Here is a 6000-nt window from a genome sequence, read left to right on the forward strand (position 1 = left end):
CCTCTCGCACCCAAAGCGAGAATCATAACCCTAGACCAACGGATCATGTTTCTTTGCTCTCAATATGTGAATATGTAGCCTAACCCGTTGAAAACTTATCCATAAAACTGGTTTGTAGAAAGATCTTCCGCGGGGTCCGTCCGGGATTTGAAACCGGGACTCCTTGCACCAGAAGCGAGAATCATACCCCTAGACCAACGGACCATGTTACGTTTTTCACAATATGTGAATATTTTGAATAACTAGTTGAAGTCTCCTCCATAAATCTGATTGTTAGAAAGATTTTCCGCGGGGTCCGTCTAGGATTTGAACCCGGGACCTCTCGCACCCAAAGCGAGAATCATACCCCTAGACCAACGGACCATGTTAATTTGCTCTCAATATGTGAATATCTTGAATAACCCGTTGATGTCCCCTCCATAAATCTGATCGGTAGAAAGATTTTCCGCGGGGTCCGTCTAGGATTTGAACCCGGGGCCTCTCCCACACAAAGCGAGAATCATACCCCAGACCAACGGACCATGCTAGTTTGCTCTCAATATGTGAATATGAAGCCTAACCCGTTGAAGTCTCCTCCATAAAACTGATTGGTAGAAAGATTTTCCGCGGGGTCCGTCCGGGATTTGAACTCGGGACCTCTCGCACTCAAAGCGAGAATCATACCCCAGACCAACGGACCATGTTAATTTGCTCTCAATATGTGAATATCTTGAATAACCCGTTGAAGTCCCCTCCATAAAAACGATTGGTAGAAAGATTTTCCGCGGGGTCCGTCCGGGATTTGAACTCGGGACCTCTCGCACCCAAAGCGAGAATCATACCCCAGACCAACGGACCATGTTAGTTTGCTCTCAATATGTGAATATTTAGCCTAACCCGTTGAAGACTCCTCCATAAATCTGTTTGTTAGAAAGATTTTCCGAGGGGTCCGTCCGGGATTTGAACGCGAGACCTCTCGCACCCAAAGCGATAATCATACCCCTAGACCAACGGACCATGTAACTTTGCTCTCAATATATGAATATGAAGCCTAACCCGTTGAAGACTCCTCCATAAAAACTGATTGGTAGAAAGATTTTCAGCTGGGTCCGTCCGGGATTTGAACCCGGGACCTCTCGCACCCAAAGCGAGAATCATACCCCTAGACCAACGGACCATATTACTTTGCTCCCAATATGTGAATATCTTGAATAACCCGTTGAAGTCCCCTCCATAAACCTGATCGGTAGAAAGATTTTCCGCGGGGTCCGTCCGGCATTTGAACCCGGGACCTGTCGCATCCAAAGCGAGAATCACACCCCTAGACCAACGGACCATGTTACTTTGCTCTCAATATGTGAATATTCCGTTGAAGTCTCCTCCATAAAACTGATTCGTAGAAAGATTTTCCGCGGGGTCCGTCCGGGATTTTAACCCGGGACCTCTCGCACCCAAAGCGAGAATCATACCCCTAGACCAACGGACCATATTACTTTGCTCCCAATATGTGAATATCTTGAATAACCCGTTGAAGTCCCCTCCATAAACCTGATCGGTAGAAAGATTTTCCGCGGGGTCCGTCCGGGATTTGAACCCGGGACCTCTCGCACCCAAAGCGAGAATCATACCCCTAGACCAACGGACCATGTTACTTTGCTCTCAATATGTGAATATGTAGCCTAACCCGTTGAAAACTTCTCCATAAAACTGGTTTGAAGAAAGATCTTAGGCGGGGTCCGTCCGGGATTTGAACCCGGGACCTCTCGCACCCGAAGCGAGAATCATACCCCTAGACCAACGGACCATGTAACTTTGCTCTCAATATGTGAATATGAAGCCTAACCCGTTGAAGACTCCTCCATAAAAACTGATTGGTAGAAAGATTTTCAGCTGGGTACGTCCGGGATTTGAACCCGGGACCTCTCGCACCCGAAGCGAGAATCATACCCCTAGACCAACGGATCATGTTTCTTTGCTCTCAATATGTGAATATGTAGCCTAACCCGTTGAAAACTTATCCATAAAACTGGTTTGTAGAAAGATCTTCCGCGGGGTCCGTCCGGGATTTGAAACCGGGACTCCTTGCACCAGAAGCGAGAATCATACCCCTAGACCAACGGACCATGTTACGTTTTTCACAATATGTGAATATTTTGAATAACTAGTTGAAGTCTCCTCCATAAATCTGATTGTTAGAAAGATTTTCCGCGGGGTCCGTCTAGGATTTGAACCCGGGACCTCTCGCACCCAAAGCGAGAATCATACCCCTAGACCAACGGACCATGTTAATTTGCTCTCAATATGTGAATATCTTGAATAACCCGTTGATGTCCCCTCCATAAATCTGATCGGTAGAAAGATTTTCCGCGGGGTCCGTCTAGGATTTGAACCCGGGGCCTCTCCCACACAAAGCGAGAATCATACCCCAGACCAACGGACCATGCTAGTTTGCTCTCAATATGTGAATATGAAGCCTAACCCGTTGAAGTCTCCTCCATAAAACTGATTGGTAGAAAGATTTTCCGCGGGGTCCGTCCGGGATTTGAACTCGGGACCTCTCGCACTCAAAGCGAGAATCATACCCCAGACCAACGGACCATGTTAATTTGCTCTCAATATGTGAATATCTTGAATAACCCGTTGAAGTCCCCTTCATAAAACCGATTGGTAGAAAGATTTTCCGCGGGGTCCGTCCGGGATTTGAACTCGGGACCTCTCGCACTCAAAGCGAGAATCATACCCCAGACCAACGGACCATGTTAATTTGCTCTCAATATGTGAATATCTTGAATAACCCGTTGAAGTCCCCTCCATAAAACCGATTGGTAGAAAGATTTTCCGCGGGGTCCGTCCGGGATTTGAACTCGGGACCTCTCGCACCCAAAGCGAGAATCATACCCCAGACCAACGGACCATGTTAGTTTGCTCTCAATATGTGAATATTTAGCCTAACCCGTTGAAGACTCCTCCATAAATCTGTTTGTTAGAAAGATTTTCCGAGGGGTCCGTCCGGGATTTGAACGCGAGACCTCTCGCACCCAAAGCGATAATCATACCCCTAGACCAACGGACCATGTAACTTTGCTCTCAATATATGAATATGAAGCCTAACCCGTTGAAGACTCCTCCATAAAAACTGATTGGTAGAAAGATTTTCAGCTGGGTCCGTCCGGGATTTGAACCCGGGACCTCTCGCACCCAAAGCGAGAATCATACCCCTAGACCAACGGACCATATTACTTTGCTCCCAATATGTGAATATCTTGAATAACCCGTTGAAGTCCCCTCCATATACCTGATCGGTAGAAAGATTTTCCGCGGGGTCCGTCCGGCATTTGAACCCGGGACCTCTCGCATCCAAAGCGAGAATCACACCCCTAGACCAACGGACCATGTTACTTTGCTCTCAATATGTGAATATTCCGTTGAAGTCTCCTCCATAAAACTGATTCGTAGAAAGATTTTCCGCGGGGTCCGTCCGGGATTTTAACCCGGGACCTCTCGCACCCAAAGCGAGAATCATACCCCTAGACCAACGGACCATATTACTTTGCTCCCAATATGTGAATATCTTGAATAACCCGTTGAAGTCCCCTCCATAAACCTGATCGGTAGAAAGATTTTCCGCGGGGTCCGTCCGGGATTTGAACCCGGGACCTCTCGCACCCAAAGCGAGAATCATACCCCTAGACCAACGGACCATATTACTTTGCTCCCAATATGTGAATATCTTGAATAACCCGTTGAAGTCCCCTCCATAAACCTGATCGGTAGAAAGATTTTCCGCGGGGTCCGTCCGGGATTTGAACCCGGGACCTCTCGCACCCAAAGCGAGAATCATACCCCTAGACCAACGGACCATGTTACTTTGCTCTCAATATGTGAATATGTAGCCTAACCCGTTGAAAACTTCTCCATAAAACTGGTTTGAAGAAAGATCTTAGGCGGGGTCCGTCCGGGATTTGAACCCGGGACCTCTCGCACCCGAAGCGAGAATCATACCCCTAGACCAACGGACCATGTAACTTTGCTCTCAATATGTGAATATTCCGTTGAAGTCTCCTCCATAAAACTGATTCGTAGAAAGATTTTCCGCGGGGTCCGTCCGGGATTTTAACCCGGGACCTCTCGCACCCAAAGCGAGAATCATACCCCTAGACCAACGGACCATATTACTTTGCTCCCAATATATGAATATGAAGCCTAACCCGTTGAAGACTCCTCCATAAAAACTGATTGGTAGAAAGATTTTCAGCTGGGTCCGTCCGGGATTTGAACCCGGGACCTCTCGCACCCAAAGCGAGAATCATACCCCTAGACCAACGGACCATATTACTTTGCTCCCAATATGTGAATATCTTGAATAACCCGTTGAAGTCCCCTCCATAAACCTGATCGGTAGAAAGATTTTCCGCGGGGTCCGTCCGGCATTTGAACCCGGGACCTCTCGCATCCAAAGCGAGAATCACACCCCTAGACCAACGGACCATGTTACTTTGCTCTCAATATGTGAATATTCCGTTGAAGTCTCCTCCATAAAACTGATTCGTAGAAAGATTTTCCGCGGGGTCCGTCCGGGATTTTAACCCGGGACCTCTCGCACCCAAAGCGAGAATCATACCCCTAGACCAACGGACCATATTACTTTGCTCCCAATATGTGAATATCTTGAATAACCCGTTGAAGTCCCTTCCATAAACCTGATCGGTAGAAAGATTTTCCGCGGGGTCCGTCCGGGATTTGAACCCGGGACCTCTCGCACCCAAAGCGAGAATCATACCCCTAGACCAACGGACCATGTTACTTTGCTCTCAATATGTGAATATGTAGCCTAACCCGTTGAAAACTTCTCCATAAAACTGGTTTGAAGAAAGATCTTAGGCGGGGTCCGTCCGGGATTTGAACCCGGGACCTCTCGCACCCGAAGCGAGAATCATACCCCTAGACCAACGGACCATGTAACTTTGCTCTCAATATGTGAATATGAAGCCTAACCCGTTGAAGACTCCTCCATAAAAACTGATTGGTAGAAAGATTTTCAGCTGGGTACGTCCGGGATTTGAACCCGGGACCTCTCGCACCCGAAGCGAGAATCATACCCCTAGACCAACGGATCATGTTTCTTTGCTCTCAATATGTGAATATGTAGCCTAACCCGTTGAAAACTTATCCATAAAACTGGTTTGTAGAAAGATCTTCCGCGGGGTCCGTCCGGGATTTGAAACCGGGACTCCTTGCACCAGAAGCGAGAATCATACCCCTAGACCAACGGACCATGTTACGTTTTTCACAATATGTGAATATTTTGAATAACTAGTTGAAGTCTCCTCCATAAATCTGATTGTTAGAAAGATTTTCCGCGGGGTCCGTCTAGGATTTGAACCCGGGACCTCTCGCACCCAAAGCGAGAATCATACCCCTAGACCAACGGACCATGTTAATTTGCTCTCAATATGTGAATATCTTGAATAACCCGTTGATGTCCCCTCCATAAATCTGATCGGTAGAAAGATTTTCCGCGGGGTCCGTCTAGGATTTGAACCCGGGGCCTCTCCCACACAAAGCGAGAATCATACCCCAGACCAACGGACCATGCTAGTTTGCTCTCAATATGTGAATATGAAGCCTAACCCGTTGAAGTCTCCTCCATAAAACTGATTGGTAGAAAGATTTTCCGCGGGGTCCGTCCGGGATTTGAACTCGGGACCTCTCGCACTCAAAGCGAGAATCATACCCCAGACCAACGGACCATGTTAATTTGCTCTCAATATGTGAATATCTTGAATAACCCGTTGAAGTCCCCTCCATAAAACCGATTGGTAGAAAGATTTTCCGCGGGGTCCGTCCGGGATTTGAACTCGGGACCTCTCGCACCCAAAGCGAGAATCATACCCCAGACCAACGGACCATGTTAGTTTGCTCTCAATATGTGAATATTTAGCCTAACCCGTTGAAGACTCCTCCATAAATCTGTTTGTTAGAAAGATTTTCCGAGGGGTCCGTCCGGGATTTGAACGCGAG

The 6000-nt window shown here is 47.5% G+C and overlaps 14 non-coding genes across 14 annotated transcripts; all 14 read right to left on the bottom strand.

The window, feature by feature from the left end:
* Window positions 1-1084: 1084 nt before the first annotated feature.
* TRNAP-UGG (transfer RNA proline (anticodon UGG)) lies at window positions 1085-1156 on the bottom strand. Its single transcript has one exon. It is a non-coding gene; the product is annotated as a tRNA-Pro (tRNA).
* Window positions 1157-1393: 237 nt separating this feature from the next.
* Window positions 1394-1465, bottom strand: TRNAP-UGG (transfer RNA proline (anticodon UGG)). The gene has a single exon. It is a non-coding gene; the product is annotated as a tRNA-Pro (tRNA).
* An 87-nt stretch (window positions 1466-1552) lies between these two features.
* On the bottom strand, window positions 1553-1624 carry TRNAP-UGG (transfer RNA proline (anticodon UGG)). Its single transcript has one exon. It is a non-coding gene; the product is annotated as a tRNA-Pro (tRNA).
* An 87-nt stretch (window positions 1625-1711) lies between these two features.
* Window positions 1712-1783, bottom strand: TRNAP-CGG (transfer RNA proline (anticodon CGG)). Its single transcript has one exon. It is a non-coding gene; the product is annotated as a tRNA-Pro (tRNA).
* Window positions 1784-3140: 1357 nt separating this feature from the next.
* TRNAP-UGG (transfer RNA proline (anticodon UGG)) lies at window positions 3141-3212 on the bottom strand. The gene has a single exon. It is a non-coding gene; the product is annotated as a tRNA-Pro (tRNA).
* A 237-nt stretch (window positions 3213-3449) lies between these two features.
* On the bottom strand, window positions 3450-3521 carry TRNAP-UGG (transfer RNA proline (anticodon UGG)). The gene has a single exon. It is a non-coding gene; the product is annotated as a tRNA-Pro (tRNA).
* Window positions 3522-3608: 87 nt separating this feature from the next.
* TRNAP-UGG (transfer RNA proline (anticodon UGG)) lies at window positions 3609-3680 on the bottom strand. The gene has a single exon. It is a non-coding gene; the product is annotated as a tRNA-Pro (tRNA).
* An 87-nt stretch (window positions 3681-3767) lies between these two features.
* On the bottom strand, window positions 3768-3839 carry TRNAP-UGG (transfer RNA proline (anticodon UGG)). The gene has a single exon. It is a non-coding gene; the product is annotated as a tRNA-Pro (tRNA).
* Window positions 3840-3926: 87 nt separating this feature from the next.
* On the bottom strand, window positions 3927-3998 carry TRNAP-CGG (transfer RNA proline (anticodon CGG)). Its single transcript has one exon. It is a non-coding gene; the product is annotated as a tRNA-Pro (tRNA).
* Window positions 3999-4076: 78 nt separating this feature from the next.
* TRNAP-UGG (transfer RNA proline (anticodon UGG)) lies at window positions 4077-4148 on the bottom strand. The gene has a single exon. It is a non-coding gene; the product is annotated as a tRNA-Pro (tRNA).
* An 88-nt stretch (window positions 4149-4236) lies between these two features.
* TRNAP-UGG (transfer RNA proline (anticodon UGG)) lies at window positions 4237-4308 on the bottom strand. Its single transcript has one exon. It is a non-coding gene; the product is annotated as a tRNA-Pro (tRNA).
* A 237-nt stretch (window positions 4309-4545) lies between these two features.
* TRNAP-UGG (transfer RNA proline (anticodon UGG)) lies at window positions 4546-4617 on the bottom strand. Its single transcript has one exon. It is a non-coding gene; the product is annotated as a tRNA-Pro (tRNA).
* An 87-nt stretch (window positions 4618-4704) lies between these two features.
* On the bottom strand, window positions 4705-4776 carry TRNAP-UGG (transfer RNA proline (anticodon UGG)). The gene has a single exon. It is a non-coding gene; the product is annotated as a tRNA-Pro (tRNA).
* Window positions 4777-4863: 87 nt separating this feature from the next.
* TRNAP-CGG (transfer RNA proline (anticodon CGG)) lies at window positions 4864-4935 on the bottom strand. Its single transcript has one exon. It is a non-coding gene; the product is annotated as a tRNA-Pro (tRNA).
* Between the last annotated feature and the right edge of the window lie 1065 nt (window positions 4936-6000).

This window comes from Leiobunum rupestre, chromosome 10 (assembly GCF_980474605.1).
Source record: "Leiobunum rupestre chromosome 10, qqLeiRupe1.1.hap1, whole genome shotgun sequence".
Classification (NCBI taxonomy): domain Eukaryota; kingdom Metazoa; phylum Arthropoda; class Arachnida; order Opiliones; family Sclerosomatidae; genus Leiobunum; species Leiobunum rupestre.